Genomic DNA, 21,808 nt, shown 5'->3' on the forward strand with positions numbered 1-21,808 from the left:
TGTTGGTTAGAACACGACAGGTATGTCATGAGCAGTTAATAATACTTTGTAGCAATGAATTATAAAAGTTAACATTGCAAAGTAAAACCACAGAAAAGAAGCTGTAAAGGAAACAATATTACAGATGGGTTTCTTCAAAAATCCTACAAGCATAAAATGCTTAATGAGTTTAAGTAAAAGTCTACAAGATAAAAAGTAAATAACTCTTTAACGCGAATATCATTTTGTGCTGGTTTGTGACGCATTTAGACGTTTGACACGGCAGTATATACTGTCAAATTGTACGCGGATACCAAGTATGTTCAAGCTAATAGAACTGTTTTGTAGCACTAATACGACAATATTACATCACCTATCAAATCAATTTTCTAAGAGACGACTGTATTAAATGTTCAAACAGTTATAGAATTGTCACCTTCTTATGATTTTGATAATACTGTGAAATCATTAATATTCGTGGGGGACTAATTTTCGTGGTTGAGTCAGTCCACGAAATTTAATCCCAGTGAACAAGTAAAATTCCCATTCATTTTATGTTCTGTCATTTATTGGATTGTATCTGTCTGGTTATTCGTATAGATGAAAAGTTGCAATGCTTAAAATTAAATGATTTATTTGCTGAATTCTGTTTTGCTAATATCTATGCCACAACTTAATTGCCACTACTAGCACATTTCACATCTCCTATGATCAGATAAATGTTTGATTCTGACGATAAAGGGTTAGGCTACCGTTTTTTGGCCCTTAGTTAATGAACAAGATTGGTTACTTGAGGTAAATCATCAGATAATTATATTTAGTGGACAAAATGTTTGGTTCCTCACACCTTTTTGGTCCTGAAGGTCAGATAAACACTGAAACAATAATTGTCTCACTGCTAAATACAAATCATAAATTCAAGCAGTAGATATTGTGATTCAAAGTTGCACTCATATTATAGTATTATAAACATTACCTTTTACAATGTAAATTATATTTTATTTAAGAAATAATAAATATGTGCCTATATTTTATCAGTTAATAAAATATGGGCAGGAGTTCGGATGCGTAATAATTAAATCACGAGTGCGTAGCACGAGTGATTTAATATTCGCATCCGAACTCCTGCCCATATTTTATTAACTGATAAAATTATTGGAACATATTTATTATTTCGATTCTAACCACGTAAATTCTTCGCATTTTACAGCACTACATTTTAGCGCGATTGTCATTCGGCTGGCCATATGCTATTATAAAAACCTCCCCACGAATGGAAAGCGTTGCATCAAACGGAATTTTCCGATATTCAGTAAATTTTAATTAAAGTATTAAGTAGTTATTGCCGTGAAAATGTTATTTTCAATAATATCAAAGGTCGGATATAGAAATCAGAGGTAAATACTTAATTCAAGGTTTATATATGCAGTTTCTAAAAATAGTACACGTCACCTACATGATGGCACTGAAACATACACGCCAGAACATTGCGGCGGCATATAAACACGTAAAAACTTGAGTCTGGAAGATTGGAAAATTAATTATAATTTATTTACTGTCAAAGTAGAATCTAGTTGACATTTGTGGTGCCTACAACGCAGAAATTGTAAACTACACACACGACCAGACATAGATGCACTGGTGTTGAAGTTGAAACTTACCGGGCTGAAACATACTCTTACGGTAAAATATAAACAAATAAATTCATCAGTTAGATATTGTGTGTTTCAGAAAATTTGATGTACTTTTTATTACTACTACATAACACTGAAAAAGTCGAGTATTTAGTCGGTATATAACGGAAGCAGGGTAGAATCTCAGTCGTGTTACAATCGTAGGGCAGAATGGAAGAGCCATATTTTATCGTAGATTCATGTATAGGCGATTTCGCTATATGTTTATATAGCAACTGCTGCGGATCGTGTTAGAATACAAGTTACAATATAAAATGATTACATTGTTTATTCTTAATTTCAGTATATAAAACAGTTTCATTAAAGATTTTAAACACGTCTCAAAATAAAACAATTTTTTAGTTATCACATTCATTCTTGTTGTGATAAACAAAAATTAACATTGACTTAAAGTTTTACAAGCATTAAAAATGTTCTAAAAGGCATGTTCTAATCCCTGGCCTGGTCCGATGAGCCCAATTTTCGACTGGGCTGGGCCAGACCAGGCCAGGACAGGCCAAATTTTATTGTACATTCAGAAATGAATGGCATAAAATCTAAATATACAATTACATTAGCAGACAGTATTAACCTGTATTTTTACTTGCTGCAGGTCAAGCAAAATGAGAAAGCAGTCCTCTGGAGAATCATTAATTAGCCTTCATTCACGGTTTTGCACAGAAGAAAATGGTGTAACTTAATGATAACTACCCGTTTTTTTTAATCAAAGTATTAAAAGTCAATTATAACACTTAAAATTTATGATTAATTTCATGAATAAGTTTACTTGCTGCAATATGACTGAATTATTGCATGCAGTGAATGCATCTCTTTGGGAATTGTAATTACAGTTTGTGTCCCTAATATCCTTAGCTGACCTCTTAACTGTTTCGTTGAACTTTTAATGTGTGCTTGGTTTATTCAAGCTAATGTTCAATTTATTGATGAGTAATGAAAATAATATTCATTGTGGGGCTTCTTCTTAAAGTGGTCAGGGTGTTGGCATTTTAGATTATTAGATATATTTTTAACACAAAAATTAATGCTGCATCTAAGGTTTCGTTTTACTATTCTGTGATAAAGTCACAAGAACTATTACAGAGCTGAAATCTGAAAAGCTTGTTAAAACTCTAGAGGCCATATTTATGACTGTATCTTCATGAAACTTAGTCAGAATGTTAATCTTTATGACCTTAGGTCAGCTTCGAATCTGGGTCATATGGGATAAAAAACTAGGTCACCGGGTTAAATCAAAGGGAAAGCTAGTTAACACTTCAGAGGCCACATGTATGACCATATCTTAATGAAACTTAGTCAGAATGTTAATCTTGATGATCTTTAGGTCAATAAGTCAGGTGATACAGGGCCTTCATGGCCCTCTTGTTCTATGTTTTTCAGTTAGTCGTGTTTGTATGTTTATCTTTGGTACACGAGTGTCTGCGCTATCATTGTGTACGTTGTAGTGTGACTGTTATTAAGAAACTTGGCATTCCCTTTGTATATTCGTCCTTGTTCAACTTTCCCCTTCGGGTTCCTTCTCCCAACACCCCCCACCCCGCGACTCAATATTGCCCTTTACGATTTCCTTCTCCTCCATCTATATTTAGCATAAATTAATATGTACTTGTTGGATGTTTGAAACAACCCGTCTGAAATATTTTTTCATTACAGCTTCTTTATGTTGTGGGCCTACTATGCAAATGCGTGCCTCTGTGGCTGTGTTTTTGGTGTTCTGTGCTTCCGAGAAATCTACCCCTACCTCTTATCTTTTGATGTCTTTAAATGATGTAATGTCACACGTGTCGTCTTTAATCGTAAATTTACGCCTGCTTAAAATAACACTGAAATTATTGAAGGGCCAAATAGGATCGCATGGCGCTAATCATCAGGAAAGGTATTTTTAATGCAGTCAAAGAAAATACTATTTTTTTTAAAAAAAAGTGTTTAATTTGTCGCTTCTTTGTTAATATAGATGCCTTTTTCACGAGGTATATATTCCTGATTTAAAATAAATATTAATTTCAATTCAATATACATATATATAGACAAGCGCAGATTTAAAATCCAACATTTGTTGCACTTTGTTCATTTTCTATGTGGTCAGCATTTTCACTAATGTAAACGATATATAGCGCTAGAATCTGCTGACCAATTAAACAAGAGGGCCAAGATGGCCCTAGGTCGCTCACCTGAGAAACTGATCATAACAGTGTAAACATGTTTCTCATATGACCCATATTTGAACTTGGTCTAGATTTCATCAAGGCAATCATTCTGACTAAATTGTATGAATATCCAGTGTAATATGCAGCCCCTATTGCCTACACAAGGTTTTTCTTTAATTTGACCGGGTGACCTAGTTTTTTACCCTAGATGACCCATATTCAAACTCAACCTTGACTTCATCCAAAGAAATACTCTGATCAAATTTCATGAAGATCTGGTGTAAAATGCAGCGCCTACTGCATACACAAGGTTTTTCTTTGATTTGACCTAGTGACCTAGTTTTTGACCCAAGATGACCCATATTCGAACTTGACCTAAATTCATCAAGGCAATAATTCTGACAAAAATTCATGAAGATCAATTGAAAAATACACCCTCTATGGCATACACAAAATTTTTCTTTGATTTGATCTAGTGACCTAGCTTTTGATCCTAGATGACCCATATTCGAAATTTTCCTAGATTTCTTCAAGGCAATCAATCTGACTAAATTTTATGAATATCCAGTTTAATATGCAGCCCCTATTGCCTACACAAAGTTTTTCTTTAATTTCAAAGGATGACCTAGTTTTTGACCCCAAATGACCTATATTCAAACCTGACTTAGGTTTCATCCAGACAAACATTCTGATCAAATTTCATGAAGATTCGGTGTAAAATGCAGCTACTATTGCATACACAAGCTTTTTCTTTGATATGACCTAGTGACCTAGTTTTTGACCCAAGATTACCCATATTCGAACTTGACCTAAATTTTATCAAGATATTCATTCTTACCAAAATTCATGCAGATCAATTGAAAAATACAGCCTCTATTGCATACAAATGATTTTTCTTTTATTTGACCTAGTGACCTAGTTTTTGACCCCAGATAACCCATTTTCAAACTTTGCATAGATTTCATCCAAGTCATTATTCTGACAAAATTTCATGAAGATCAGTTAAAAAATACAGCCTCTATTGCGTACACAAGGTTTTTCTTTGATTTGACCTAGTGACCTAGGTTTTCACCCCAGATGACCCGATTTCAAACTTGACCTAGATTTCATCAAGATTATCATTCTGGCCAAAATTCATGAAGATCAATTGAAAATACAGCCTCTATCGCATACACAAGGTTTTTCATTGATTTGACCTAGTGACCTAGTTTTTGAACCCAGATGACCCATTTTCCAACTTGGCCTAGATTTCATCAAGGAAATCATTCTGACCAAAATTCATGAAGATCAATTGAAAAATACAGCCTCTATCGCATACACAAGGTTTTTCTGTGAACTGACCTAGTGACCTAGTTTTTGAAGCAAGCTGTCCAATTCTCACACTTGGCCTAGATTTCATCAAGATTATTATTTTGACCAAAATTCATGAAGATCAGTTGAAAAATACAGCCTCTATCGCATACACAAGGTTTTTCTTTGATTTGACCTAGTGACCTAGTTTTTGACCGCAGATAACCCATATTTGAACCTGGCGTAGATTTCATCAAGGTCATCATTCTGACAAAATTTCATGAAGATCAATTGAAAAATACAGCCACTATCGCATACACAAGCTAATTGTCGACAGACGACAGACAGACGCCGGACATCGAGCGATCACAAAAACTCACGCATTGCTCAGGTGAGCTAATAAAAAAATGAAATACATTGACCGCAGCAGTATGTGCAATTTATATTGCTGACGACTTTGTTTATTTTCTATCTGGTCAGCATTTTCACACACGTATACGATATATGACGCTAGAATCTGCTGACCAGTTAAATAAAGAAATATTAAAATACATTGACCGCGGCTGTATGTACAATTTATATTGCTGACGACTTTGTTCTTTTTCTATGTGGTGTTTATTGGTGGCTAATACCGGAAAACGGGATATATCCTATAATGGCGATATGGCGAATGTTGTTCTGGGGTAAAAACTGTTATGAAAAAAATGTAATTTCAAGTGGAAAAGCATTGCTATTTAATGTGTCCGAACTTTCCATTACTTTATGCTTATCACCAATTTCTCCAGTAGGCTATAAAACGTTGGGGATGTATGAATTTCATCATCAAGGACACCACTTTATTTTATGACTGAAATTTAGCAGTGAAATAAAATTGATATTTTCACTGTTTTATTTTTCACTGGAACGGAACTACAATGCGAAATGATATGAATTATAAATGATAGGAAACTTCTTGCAAAATATTCTTTAATGAAGATAATGATGTATAGGAATTATAAAGGATCATAAATATTTACATTTTATTATAATAAAATGTGAAAGAAATAAGAAACCTTAAGAGAACTATTTATAGTTTTTCTATAAAGACATCCTGACGTCACGACAGTATGACGTTATGATACGATGTACGTGACGTTGCGCGGACAAACTGAATATAATTTGGTTGAAACCATTTAAATGCATAAAATAAATAGAAAATTTATTTGTTTCAGTGTAAGATCAAAATATATTTCACTCGTGAAAATATTGCATTATAGTATTCCTCTATTTACTTAAAGGCAGTGGCTAGAGAACCGGAATCGGTTCCCTAGACAGCGAACTTATTCGTCCGGAACCGGTTCTCTAGCCAAAGTACCGTGCATAGACTAGGGAACCGGAATTTTACTTCTATGCATAAAGCTGCCGAAATTCACTTTGTTTCTTTTGGTAAGTATTATGCATGTTATTATCTTAATAAATTTAACATTTCAATTTTCAGCAAGCAATGCCCTTTCATTTATCTTTAAAGCATGTAACGAAATTTTTTGTATTAAAAGATTATTTGTTTCAAGTTCTTTTATAAGTTTTTTTTAAGGTGCATATTATTATACAATGCTGCAGAAAAAAAAAATAACTTCCAAACCCCACAAAAAAAATGAAAGCCATTTTTATAGCTAAAAAATGACCATTTTTGCATGTAATGCGTTAGCATTGGATTTTTACCCCTTTTTAAAAATACCTCCATATTTTCAAATAACAAGATATCATTTTTGGGCAAAATGTCAATGTTTTTTCCTATATTTGAAGGAAATTTAACAAAATGATCTATCATTTGGTTGAAAATGAATAATGAAATAATTAAGACACAAAAAGATTCATTTAAAATACATAACTTTATTATCAGCTACATGTGAAAAATAGGGGGACGGACGTTACAGAAAAGGGACGGATTTTACAATATTTGATATAATCTAATATTATATATATATACATTGATAATTTGTCCATCTGAGATTTTTTTATTTAATACTTATGGATATTGATGTTGTATGCTTAATAATTAACTAATAAAACTATTTTTCTCAAATTTTGGAAACATTATTTGATATAAAAAAATTGTGCTTAAAAATCTTTTTGTTTTTGAAAGATTTAATGCACATATATTTACAAATAAGTATAATCAATAATCAGCTGCCTAATCAGCTGTACAACATTTATAAGAAATATAGATCAAAAAAGATCAAGGGGTCCTCTTAATCTCTTAATTGGACCCTGTATATTATTTCAGGATCCTTACCTGGTTCTTAAAACAACAGTAAGTCACTGAACGAGTCTTGTGTAAACACACACCTGGCCCCTTACATCATCAAAGTCTTACAATATACATGATGTCATAAAAAGTAAGGGTCACTAATTGGATCTTGTATATATTTTTGGATCCTTATTTGATCTTTGTAAAAACACTGACTCTTGTATAAACAAAGTTGCTTCTTCTGAAAATTTGAGAAAGGGGTGGAGATTGCTGTCAGTATAATATGCAAATTAGGTGAGGAGCCAGAATTTTATGCATTAAAACCCTTAAGTTGGTATAAATTCATAATCATTTCAATAACATTTTTGTTATCAAAAATATACATTTTGTTAAACATGGAACAACAAACAAAACGTGAGAAAGAAAGAGAGAAACAAGAGCACCGCCTTGCGGGTGCTGACGCTCATCTGATTTTTTTTGTATAATAGAAATATTGTCCTACCCATGATTTTCTAAGTCTAAAAAGGGCCATCACTCTTGCAAAAAGCAGGATAGAGTTATGTTTCTTGATGTACAGTGTCCACTTATGATGGTGAAAAACTGTTGCAAGTTTTAAAGCAATAGCTTTGATAGTTTATGAGAAAAGTTGACTTAAACATAATATTCAACCAAGAAAATGATTTTTCTAAGTCCAAAAGGGGCAATAATTATTGCAAAAAGCAGGATGGAGTTATGTTGCTTGCTGTACAGGGTCAGCTTATGATGGTGAACAAGAGTTGCAAGTTTTAAAGCAATAGCTTTGATAGTTTAAGAGAAAAAGTTGACCTAAACATAAAACTTAACCAAGAAATCTGATATTTTCTAAGTCCAAAAGGGGCCATAAATTTTGCAAAAAGCAGGATGGAGTTATGTTTCTTGCTGTACAGGGTCAGCTTATGATGGTGAACAAGTGTTGCAAGTTTTAAAGGAATAGCTTTGATAGTTTAAGAGAAAAAGTTGACCTAAACATAAAACTTAACCAAGAAATCTGATATTTTCTAAGTCCAAAGGGGCCATAAATCTTGCAAAAAGCAGGATGGAGTTATGTTTCTTGCTGTACAGGGTCAGCTTATGATGGTGAACAAGTGTTGCAAGTTTTTAAAGGAATAGCTTTGATAGTTTGGGATAAAAGCTGACCTAAACATAAAACTTAACCAAGAAAACTGATTTTCTAAGTCCAAAAGGGGCAATAATTCTTGCAAAAAGCAAGATGAGTTATGTTTCTTGATGTACAGGGTCTGCTTATGATGGTGAACAAGTATTCCAAGTTTCAAAGCAAAAGCTTGATAGTTTAGGAGAAAAGTTGACCTAAACATAAAACTTAACCAAGAAATCTGATATTTTCTAAGTACAAAAGGGGCCATAAATCTTGCAAAAAGCAAGATGGAGTTATGTTTCTTGCTATACAGGGTCAGCTTATGATGGTGAACAAGTATTCCAAGTTTCAAGCAATAGCTTTGATAGTTTAGGAGAAAAGCTGACCTAAACATAAAACTTAACCAGGCAACGCCGACGCAGACGCCGACGCCGACGCCGACGCCGACAACCGCTCAAGTGATGACAATATCTCATCATTTTTTTTCAAAAAATCAGATGAGCTAAAAAAGACGCCAGAGAGAAGAACTGAAACTGAATCAGGTATGTATTTATTTTAGCTTGCTGCAACCTTTAATTTCAATGATTATTGAAATTTGAAAGTATGATTTTTATCTCTAATTATTAATGAAAACAATCTGTTGAGTTTTTCACAGAGAGACAGATCTGTGCATGGCAACAAGCAAGGATTAAACCAATGTTGTCCATGCCAGAAAGATTATAAATCTTCAATGTCTATAATACTCTTATACAAAAACTTTTTAATTGAGGTATTCATTTTCAAGTTTTCTACTGCTGACAAAAAGATCTAAAAATACCAGATTCGCTGTAATATTCAAATGATTCACTGAAAATTATGTGTTAAATGAATTCTTGCATGCCGGACAGGATTTTCCTGTGCTTTTTCGGTGCTTGAAAAACTACTCACGTACTATAATTTATGAATGAACGCGTAAATCCATATGCTACTATAACAAAATAGTGCCTTAAAGGAAAACCTTCATTTTTCTTTATATCTTCTACAAATTGAAGAGAAAAAATGCATGCAAGAAAAAATATCTATCAGTAGTTGAAGGAACGGATGGAAATATCAGTGGCTCTTGGGGTAACTGTTATGTGGTAACTTGGCTGAGCCCTGTACTGCGTAAACAGTTACTCTTGAGTCAGATATTCCCATCCGCACCTTAAACCAGTGACAGATTCTTATAATCTTTTGTTAAAATGATAAGAACAACTACACAAGTTAGTAACTTCTGTCAGGTTATAATTTTGTAATAAATCCTGTCTTTTTTATAATTGTAGGAGAAGTATGCAGCTGCAAAACAAAAAGATGCTGCCAGAAAGAAACAAGAGGACCATGATGGTCCTGAATCGCTCACCTATCCCCAAATGACCCAGTGTTGAACTGTGTATGACGTCGTTATTTCTATTATTTGCAAAGTGACCTAGTTTTTGAGAAACATGTGACCTAGATATCATCAAGAAAAAAAATTCCCTGACCAATTTTCATGAAGATCCTTTGAAAAATATGGCCTCAAGAGAGGTCACAAGGTTTTTCAATTTTTGACCTAATGACCTATTTTTGAAGGCACGTAAACCCACTTTAAAACTTGACCTAGATATCATCAAGGTGAACATTCTCACCAATTTTCATGAAGATCTCGTGAAAAATATGGCCTCTAGAGAGGTCACAAGGTTTTTCTATTTTTCGACCTACTGACTTAGTTTTTGACGGCACATGACCAAGTTACGAACCTGACCTAGATATCATCAAGCTGAACATTCTCACCCATTTTCATGAAGACCCATACAGAAATATGGCCTCTAGAGAGGTCACAAGGTTTTTCATTTTTAGACCTACTAAACCTAGTTTTTGCCCCCCACGTGCCCCAGTTTCGAACTTGACCTAGATATCATCAAGGTGAACCTTCTGACCAAAAATTCATGAAGATCTCATGAAAATATGGCCTCTAGAGAGGTCCAAGGTTTTTCTTTTTTTACATCTACTGACCTAGTTTTTAACCCCACGTGACCCAGTTTCGAATTTGATCTAGATATCATCAAGGTAAACATTCTGACCAATTTTTATGAAGATCCATTGAAAAATATGGCCTCTAGAGAGGTCACAAGGTTTTTCTATTTTAGACCTACTGACCTATTTTTTTGACCGCACGTGACCCAGTTTCGAATTTGGGCCCTAGATATCATCAAGGTGAACATTCTGACCAATTTTTCATGAAGTTTCCTTGAGAAATAGGGCCTCTAGAGAGGTCACAAGGTTTTTCTATTTTTAGACCTACTGACCTATTTTTTGATCCCACATGACCCAGTACGAACTTGACCTAGATATCATCAAGGTGAACATTCTGACCAATATTCATGAAGATCTCATGAAAAATATGGCCTAGAGAGTCACAAGGTTTTTCTATTTTTAGATCTACTGACCATTTTTACCCCCACGTGGACCCAGTTTCGAACCCGACCTAGATATCATCAAGCTGAACATCGACCAATTTTCATGAAGATCCTTTTGAAAATATGGCCTCTAGAGAGCTCAAAAGGGTTTTTTTCTATTTTAGACCTAATGACCTATTTTTTTGACCCCACTGACCCAGTTTCGAAACTTGACCTAGATATCATCAAGCTGAACAATTCTGACCAATATTCATGAAGATCTCATAAAAAAATAATGGCCTCTAGAGAGGTCACAAGTTTTTCTATTTTTAGACCTACTGACCTAGTTTTTGACCCCACGTGACCCAGTTTCAAACTTGACCTAGATATCATCAAGGTGAACATTCTGACCAATTTTCATGAAGATCTTGTGAAATATATGGCCTCTAGAGAGGTCACAAAGGTTTTTCTATTTTTAGACCTACTGACCTAGTTTTTGACGGCACGTGACCCAGTTTCGAACTTGACCTAGATATCATCAAGGTGAACATTCTGACCAATTTTCATAAAGATCCCATGAAAAAATGTGACCTCTAGAGTGGTCACAAGCAAAAGTTTACGGACGGACGGACGGACGCACGCACGCACGGACGGACGACGGACACCGCACGATCACAAAAGCTCACCTTGTCACTTTGTGACAGGTGAGCTAAAAAAGCAGAGACGTCTTCAAAGAAAATGCTGCTCGGCATCCTAGAAAATTTCAGGCCATAATTGTAACAAGAGGACCATGATGGTCCTGAATCACTCACCTATCCCCACATAAACGCAGTGTGAACTGAGTATGACGTCGTTACTTCTATTATTTGACAAAGTAAACCTAGTTTTTGAGCACATGTGACCTAGAATCATCAAGACAAAAATCTGACAATTTTCATGAAGATCCATTGAAAAATAGGCCTCTAGAGAGGTCACAAGGTTTTTCTATTATCTGACCTAATGACCTAGTTTTTAAAGGCACATGACCCACTTTTAATTTTGACCTAGATATCATCAAGGTGAACATTCTCACCAATTTTCATGAAGATCTCGTGAAAAATATGGCCTCTAGAGAGTCACAAGGTTTTTTCTATTTTTCACCTACTACCTAGTTTTTGACCGCACATGACCCAGTTACGAACCTGACCTAGATATCATCAAGCTGAACATTCTCACCATTTTTCTGAAGACCATTGAGAAATATGGCCTCTAGAAAGGTCACAAGGTTTTTCTATTTTTAGACCTACTGACCTATTTTTTTGACCCGGACCCAGTTTCGAACCTGACCTAATATCATCAAGGTGAACATTCTGACCAATAATTCATGAAGATCTCATGAAAATATGGCCTCTAGAGGGGTCACAAGGTTTTTCTATTTTAGATCTACTGACCTAGTTTTTAACCCCACGTAAACCCAGTTTTGAATTTGATCTAGATATCATCAAGGTCAACATTCTGACCAATTTTCATGAAGATCCATTGAAAAATATGGCCTCTAGAGAGGTCACAAGGTTTTTCTATTTTTAGACCTACTGACCTAGTTTTTTGACCGCATGTGACCCAGTTTCCAAACTTGCCCTAGATATCATCAAGTGAACATTCTGACCAATTTTCATGAAGATCCATTGAGAAATATGGCCTCTAGAGAGGTCACAAGGTTTTTCTTTTTTTAGACCTACTGACCTAGTTTTTGATCCCACATGACCCAGTATCGAATATGACCTAGATACAACAAGGTGAACATTCTGACCAACATTCATGAAGATCTCATGAAAAATATGGCCTCTAGAGAGGTCACAAGGTTTTTCTATTTTTAGACCTACTGACTTAGTTTTTACCCCCACGTGACCCAGTTTCGAACTTGACCTAGATATCATCAAGCTGAACATTCTGACCAATTTTCATGAAGATCCATTGAGAAATATGGCCTCTAGAGAGGTCACAAGGTTTTTCTGTTTTAAGATGTAATGACCTAGTTTTTGACCCCTCGTGACCCAGTTTCGAACTTGACCTAGATAACATCAAGGTCAACATTCTGACCAATATTCATGAAGACTCATGAAAAATATGGCCCTAGAGGGGTCAAAAGGGTTTTTTTCTATTTTTAGACCACTGACCTAGTTTTTGACCCCACGTGACCCATTTTTCGAACTTGACCTAAATATCATCAAGGTGAACATTCTGACCAATTTTCATGAAGATCTTGTGAAATATATGGCCTCTAGAGAGGTCACAAGGTTTTTCTATTTTTAGACCTACTGACCTAGTTTTTGATGGCACGTGACCCAGTTTCGAACTTGACCTAGATATCATCAAGGTGAACATTCTGACCAACTTTCATAAAGATATCATGAAAAATGTGACCTCTAGAGTGGTCACAAGCAAAAGTTTACGGACGCACGCACAGACGGACGGACGACGGACGCCGCGCGATCACAAAAGCTCACCTTGTCACTTTGTGACAGGTGAGCTAAAAACTAGAGAAAACACAGCCAGCCGTGTTCGTAAATGTCGTGAACAGAAAAAGAAGGATATCTGTCCTAAAACTCCAACTTCACAGAGAATGCGACGTATGAGAGAAAAAGTTAACTCAGAGAGCCGAGAAAGACCTAACCGTGATAAATGCAGTAAAACCGCGAACAAACTCAGAGTGAGAAACTACTGTCTGAGGATTAAGTTGAAAACCCCTCAATCAGACAAATCACAAACAGTAAATGTGTATCCAAGCCCTTCAGTTATCAGTAGTGGTGGCTATAAACATAGGAGTAGTGGAACCCGTGCTCTTAAGAAAGTGGAAAATAACTTAACTTCAACACCAGCTAAGAAAGCATACATCATTGCGAAACTAGTTTCAAAGACGACACCCCAAAATCTCGCCAGGCCTTGTGCATGAGCCATCATTTCCAGCTGTGATCAACCCCCCAAAAAGTCCAGGAAGAGGCTAGCACACAGTTCACTCTAGTTGAATCTTTAAGGCAGAAATATGACAGTCAAAAGGGTAAACTCTCTTCAACAAATCTCGTTGCATCGAAATTACTTGGAAAGGCCCGCAAAGTGTCTGCTGTTTCATCTATGCTGAATATATCAAGGAAAAAACTTTCAAGGTCCCTGAAGAATGAAAACATCTTGAGAAAACAAAGGAAAGACAAGACTGCTGGTGATGCTATTGACAGTGTTCGTGACTTCTATCTTGAGGAAGCGAGTCGAGAAATGCCAAATAAACGGGATGTATTACTGTTAAAAGATAATGGACAGAAAGTACCAGTGCAGAAACAAATCATGGAGATGACCCAAACTGAAGCTTATGAAAAATTTAAATCTAAGAATCCAAATGTCAAAATAGGACAGCGCAAATTTGATTCACTTAGGCCAGAACAAGTTCGCCGAACAAACATTTCCAACCCGGGTTGTGTGTTGCTGCACATATTTTGGGGAAAAATCCGCCATAAACTACAAACTCTTAATAAGCTGTTACGGTCAAACACTCGATCCACCAAGAATCTTGTTGATAGTACAATGTGTGAGAAGACCCGGACCCATATCCACTCAAATTCTGTATACAGAGGCAGTGTGATAACTGTGGTACCAAGTTGCTCAAGCAGAAATATGCCAATGAACTATATAGACTGATGGGGAGAAATTTGTGACTTGGAAATCATGGGAAAAGAAACGAGTGCCTCTGGATGCTGATAAATTTGTTAGCAGAGTGATTCTTACATCACATGAGAGTACCTTCACTGAGTTTTTTGATGAGCTTACCTCAACACTAGAACCACATGCGGAACATTTATTTCGTGCTTCCTGGCAATACGACCAGTTCCGTGAAAATGTTCAAAACATTAAAGAAAATGAACTTGTTATGGCAATGGACTTCAGTGAAAACTACACATGTCGGTATGGTCGTGAAATCCAGTCTGTTCACTGGAACCAAAAACAGATTACACTACATCCCATGATGCTATATTACAAGAAGGACGGTGAATTAAAAAAGGAAGGGTTTACAACCATCACAGACGACTTGAAACACGATTCGCATGCTGTTTCAGAGTTTGAACAGGCCGCCCTTAAACACCTCAGAGACAGTGGTACAAACATTGATAAAATTCACCAGTGGACAGATGGATGTTCTTCCCAATACAAATGTAGACACAGCTTCTCCGCATAAGCAATGCTGAATCAACAATGAATGTAACAGTAACACGTAACTATTTTGAGGCGAGCCATGGAAAAGGCCCATGTGATGGTCTTGGTGGAATAATTAAGAGAAAAGTGTCGAATGCCGTGATCCAAGACATTAATCTTTCTGTCAGTAGTGCTCAGGAATTGACCTTACGCCAGTGTTGATTGACAGGTTCCAACTGACCAATCAGATAACAGAACTGATAAGCCTTGTGTTAGCCGCCATTTTGTCCGTCAAACTTTTGTGGGGGACTCGCCAGTCAAAAAATATAAATACCACCGAAAAATCGTCCAAAAAAGGTAAAAAGGTGACGTTAAAGACACCTTTACATCAGACACAGGGAAGAGAGTGTAATACTAGAGCGCTTCCCTTTTCCAAATCCACTCTCAGACCTCGAATATTGTCAATGATGTATCAGGCTCTGTGGACGTCCTCAAGAATAGTTGATCTTAAAAATCTTTTAAGAATTTTTTTAAAGCAAGCAATTCGACTTAGCACTCATTGTGTTATAACGTTTTAATTATTCATTTTAAAACATGTAAAATTCTATGAAAATTAACTTCTTTTTTTAACAAAAGTGCTTAGTATTCTTTATTCAATAGTAAAAATATTCCATCAGTTACCAGAGTAACTGGTTGTACTGATAAAACACAAGTATTTGATGTTCTATATAAATTGAAGGTAACTGTAAATATTATGCCTTAATGTACCGGAAACATGATTTATGCATTTTTTAAGGTTTACATCAATCTCCCACTGGTGTATGTTAAGTCATACCTGGGTGATAATACAACAAATAATAAACATGATCAAAGGCCTGAATGGCCTGAGTCGGCTAATGATTGATGTACTGACAGTATAGTCTACCAGTTTCAGTTTGTTTTTAGTTTTTTTCTTAAAATTTCATAACACAGCTCGATATTTACCCAAAATATTATATCCGGATACGATTACACTTTTCTCCAGTTTGAACAATATATTTTACAAACTGTGATGATACGAAGACATTTAGCAGCAGTTGGCAGTATCTGACATTGAAGTTTACGGTTAAATTACCTCTTATTTAAATCTTTTCATAAAAAAAGTTGTTTCGTCTCGTGAAAGCAGCCAAACATAGACGATCTACTTTCGATTTCAAAAACTACAAGAAAATACAATTTAATGTTTCGCCGATTTGTTTATTTCTCGAAAAATAAGAATTAAAATCATTTTTAATATCAGTAGTAACTAAACAAACCAGTAAGAGCTTCTTCTTCCGATAATTTATCCGTTTACTGACTGCAAAATTCAACCCACGCAAAGTTTATAGAAATCATACGATGCGTGTTTACGTTCAATGTGGGAGAATTAAGGCTGATGGGCTATGTTACCTAACGCATCCAGACGATTCAGATTTTGTTTTTAAAAAAGCATTGTGTGCGTTTCTGTAATTTTATATACGTTTTTATACGCTTAGAAATTATTAGACATGCGTATTTGCATTATTTCTATACGTAATTTACGCTAATACGCATCTTATCTGGAGCCCTGTGGAACTATTTTTTGTCTTTCGCTGGATGTTACCCAAGCTTTGTAAGCCTGCGCAATTCTTAAAATGCACATTTATGCTTAATGAGTTACATTCGAGTATTGCACAATTACAAGTCATAAATATGACAGATTACATCGTATATTGGTCATAGCAAAGGGAATTGACACAACTTAACTTCATTCATGCAGTGAACTGTTTGAAGTTTGAGAAATCTAATGGAACTACATCCCTTCACTGTGTTATTTGGTCCATTTAGAGAATCGTTGGATAGCAAGGACTCGTCAAAAGGCTTTCAGCCTTTAGCCGACTCAATAAAAAACTATGATTGATATAAGATTATTTTTAATGAGTCTAATCAACAATTTTCCAGGCGCTCAAAGTTTTGACTTAGCACTCGGTGTGTGCTTTCGTTCTAAATTTCATTTTAATAGACAGCGTAAACCTCGTCTAAAATTCCAGAAAAAATAGCATATTTCGTATAAAGAAAATATGTTCTTAAACAAAAAATTATACATTAATTCTGTATACTTTATAAAGAAATTTTGTAGGCTCAAACATTGTTTTAAGCTGCGATGCGCCGGTATATGTCTTGAAATATGAGTATGGACTATATCGTCGCCTTGGACTGTATCTTATTTATTTATCATTTACACGTTTTAATTCTAATAAGAGAACTTTCTTTACTTATACTTAAAACACATCATGTCTAAGTATTAGACATTAAATGCTATGTATCTGAATAATGTTGAACAATGATATGAGCATCTTAAATGAGTTCCAGTATTTCGAAATCCGACGTTTCTTAAATGACACAAGTGACAATTTTTACATGTAAAATTACCTTATTTAATTTATCTAATTATTTTGAAATAGGATTCAGATCCTCAGTCTGATTTCAACCTTAATTAATAAAAATCAATGTTCTAGTCTGCTTAATATAGTCATACCCTACATGATTTCCGGGAGATCGAAATTTGACGTTTCTATAATGAAAAAGAAACGGACAATTAAAAAAAAACATAAAATCAGCTATAATGGTTTCAGAGATTTCCGTCTTTTTTACGTGTTTTCCGCTCGGCCCCCTGTCTTGTTTAGTTTTCCTCATACTCGGGTGCAGTTCCCGACTTTTAACAACAACGTATCGTTGTTTTTTGTAGAATTTATGTTTCGCTACAGAACATCCACTTTACGATTGTGTTTTGTCTTTTCACTTTAGAAATACGTGTGAATTGAGGTAGCGTACGCCGAAATCAACTAGAATGTCCGGCAAAATATTTCTGCCGTCGCCATTTGATTCCTTTGTTTGTCGGGCCTAGCATGAATTGTTCCCCCTGAAAACTGGTAGGCGTGGCTACAGGCTATCTGGCGTAAGGTCAATTAACCGAGTTTTGTGACAACAACTTGACGCGCGTTGGAGGAGCCTATTCCAAATCCCGTGTCAGCAAATATGCTGCAAGTTCTAAAAGTTTTAAGTACGTGCAAAACATTGATCGCTCTAAGACAACGTCTGCAAAAACACTGACTGGTTCGAGAAAACTCCATAGCGTCCGTAGTACAGGCGTGGGTCATCAGCTTCAAGTAAGACTTCTCTGTTGCTACTGTGAAGGCTGTAGGAATGAAACTGAGTGCACTAACAAAGATTATGTTCAACCATGGAATACACGTGTGCTTAAGGCTACTGAAGATGGTACAACTAATGATAATGTGATCCCAACTGACAATGATGTCCCAACTATCCCAAATATCCAGATAGAGACTGATGATCCTGAAAATAACAATGATGTGTTCCCAACCAATGATGTCCCCAGTGTCCCACTTTCTGAACAGACTGTAAACAATAAGAGCCCTTGTCCCAATGACTTTGTTGCTATAAAGTTTAAACTAAAGTCAACTAAAGTTTGTTTCTTTGCCAAGGTGTGTGAGGTCAAAGATGATGAAATTCGCGTTGAATTCCTTGAAAGAAAGGGAGAGAATTACCAGTATCCAGAATTGCCAGATGAGTCGTGGCAATGTATGACAGACATTGTATGCATACTAAATGAACCAACAGTTGTTATTACAGGGTCCAGGATAAAATGTTTTTTCAAACTTAGTGAGACTCAAAAAGAACTTCTGAAGACCTATAAACTGTCGTAAAATGGTTACAGTTATGCACATATAAGTGAAGGTTACGGTTTCAGACAGAAAGATACATGTTTGAGACAAAGTGTGTAAAATATAAAACTGTATAATGCTGATTTGACTTACATTGAACATGGCTAATATAATGTATTTTCAGATTACCTCCATACAGCTGAGATTTTCTTGTATATATGTAAAATGGAATTATCATTAAGGGTACAGTAAAACAAATGGCACTTTGTTAGGATGTGAAATTATAGGCAATCATTATGACTCAGATTGTGCATGTTTATGAAAAGAAATCTTGTATGATTTTCTGATTTGTTTCTATGTTCTTCTTTGGTTTTATGTCATGTCATAGCTTTCGCAACACTTGTTAGAAATAAATGTAAAATTGTAACATCCGTCCCCTTTTGCTTAAATCAAGTTGTATGAATATATTAATGAATGATTTACACACAAGCTTTTTTAAATGACACCAAAGTTTATAAACATCTTTTACTTTAAATCAGTGAATATATCAGACAAAAACATAATACTTCTATAGATTAATATGAAAAAAATCCTGAACATTTTTTTTCATGTCTTAAAATGCCTTAATTCAGCATTTTTCCTTTTATATGTTTATGTAGTATGAAGTTTTATTCATCTAGATAAATTAATTTTAAAGCAAATCTGATTTTCTTTAAAAAAAACTCGATACAGCATGAAAGACAAATGTATATATTAAGTGTAACGTCCGTCCCCTCATATTGTAACGTCCGTCCCCCTTTGCTATCAGGTTCTTTATACTTATTTTCAAGTCTAAAAACAAAATATATATCAATAAATGAAGTTACCTATCAACTATTGTGTTTGTGTTATTATTTTAAAAAGGTTGTTATCCAGATAGGTCTAAAATTTCATCTGGCCATTGAAAAGATAGAGTGCGGCTAATTTTGTGTTTATACCACTTGGGCAGGTAAAATTAAAAAAACAAAATTTTTTTTTTTTTTTTTTGCATATTTCTGGTCAGTTTCTTATAAAGATGTAATGGTTCAATGAATTGGTGAATTTTCACATCTGAAAAACATTAAACAGCTTCAGAAACAAGTAATTCCCATTCCCATGTAACGTCCGTCCCCTTGCCCAATCACTCAAAGAAAATGATGAATTAGAAAAAAAATCTGCTGAAAGTTATCTATTTCTTTACTTTTTCATGAAGTTGAAACATACTGCTCCAAGAAAAACAATGATTTGGTTAGAAATCTTGAACTTTATTTTTTGACTTAGATGCTAACACATTTGGCCCATTTACTGTGCAGCAGGCAAAATGAAAATTGTGTGATATTTGATAAGAAACATTTCTTATAGGAATAAGGTCAGTAATTCGGTCGAAAATGTGCTTCCGTGGTGTAGTCGAAAGAAGTCCATAATAAATAGATCCTAATTTTCCCATTTTTTTGCGAAAATTCGTGTAGAACGAGTGCTTTAATCACCATTTTCAGGGCCCACACTGGGCTGAAAAAAGTTGGAGCCACCTTTTTTCTCGGGAACGGTAGGGAGGGTGCTGGAGAGGTTTCCCTTCCCGCGGCGCGTTGAAAATTTTTGTTACTTCCCATAAGCAAATGGTGATATTCTAGCTATATAGGGGGACTTTTGAATGAAAGTGGGTATACCTCTAAAGCAAGTTTTGTATTTTAAAATGTTGTTGGATGTTTGAAGCAACCTGTCTGAAACATTTTTCCATTACAGCTTCTTTTTGTTGTGGGCCTACTACATGTATGTAAATGCATGGCCCGGGGGCTGTGTTTTTGGTGCTCTCTGCTTCCCAGAAATCTACCCTGATACAGGATTACATTTCAAATCCATTCCTAACTTTTAAAGACATTCAAAAAACTTGGCAAACACCTTTACTAATTACTTACTAAGATCACAGACACGGGTCCAATGTATTTTTTTTTTTTGATTAATATAAAAAAACAACCTTTTTTTTTCACAGAAATATGCTTTCTATATGTTAGTTAAATGAAAAAAAAAATGATGACAAAAATCCGGTCACAGTGTCATGTATGATATTGTGACCGGATTTGTTGTCATCATTTTTTTTTTCATTTGACTAACATATAAAAAGTATATTTGTGTGAAAAAAAAAGGATTTTTATATTAAACAAAAAATACATTGGACCCGTGCCTGTGACTAACATACTGACGGTGGCGACAACGTTAAAAAACTCACCAAACCATTCATTATTTTGCCGATTTATTTATTAATTATTTGATCCATGGAAATTAAAGGCATCAATCATTTAATCTGCCGTAATGACAACAAAACAAAAAGATTATTTTAACCCGATAATCGGTTGCTAATTGATTGCAAATTGCATCTTCTCGCGTGTCAAGATGTTTATCACACATTGTTATATGTAAAGTAAACGCAGACTGGGTAATACTATCCCGAAATAAGTTAATTTTATAAGGTAAAATTATCGGAACCAGTCAACTCTTTTTTAACATAATTTGTTGGAGGTTACGATTTAGAACGTCTGAAACAAAATGGCGGTCCAAATTACGTTCGCCACTCGAGATTTTTCTTCGCCACTTTCATCGCAGATTCGCCAAATGGCTCGAGTGGCGAACGACAGCGTGGGCCCTGCATTTTTCACTACTAGAATACATTCTGCATCAAATGAGACGGTTTTCATGTTCATACACCCCACATGGCAAGTTCACAGGCACTTGGTTGCACTGATGGTATGTTGAAAATTCGCTTTTTAAAGAATCTTAAAAATTTGGTCTCAGGATAGATATAAAGATAAGGTATTGCACTCCGCCATTATCGGCCATTATCGGCAACGGAACTACGGTCGACTGGTTTTGCAAACGGTAGTAAGCCACTAATTTATCGTGGCGTGGTAACTAGAACTACCTAACTTATTTCATGCGTTAATATTACATATTAACTCTGTATTACTAAAACAGATCAATGGAAAAGACTGTAAAACGAACTGGAGTACATGTCGATTTTTGCCTACAGAGCCAGAACCATAACACAGACACGTCGACAAAGATTGTACAAGAATTATCATTACA

The sequence above is a fragment of the Mercenaria mercenaria genome, chromosome 16 (genome assembly GCF_021730395.1).
Source record: "Mercenaria mercenaria strain notata chromosome 16, MADL_Memer_1, whole genome shotgun sequence".
Lineage (NCBI taxonomy): Eukaryota > Metazoa > Mollusca > Bivalvia > Venerida > Veneridae > Mercenaria > Mercenaria mercenaria.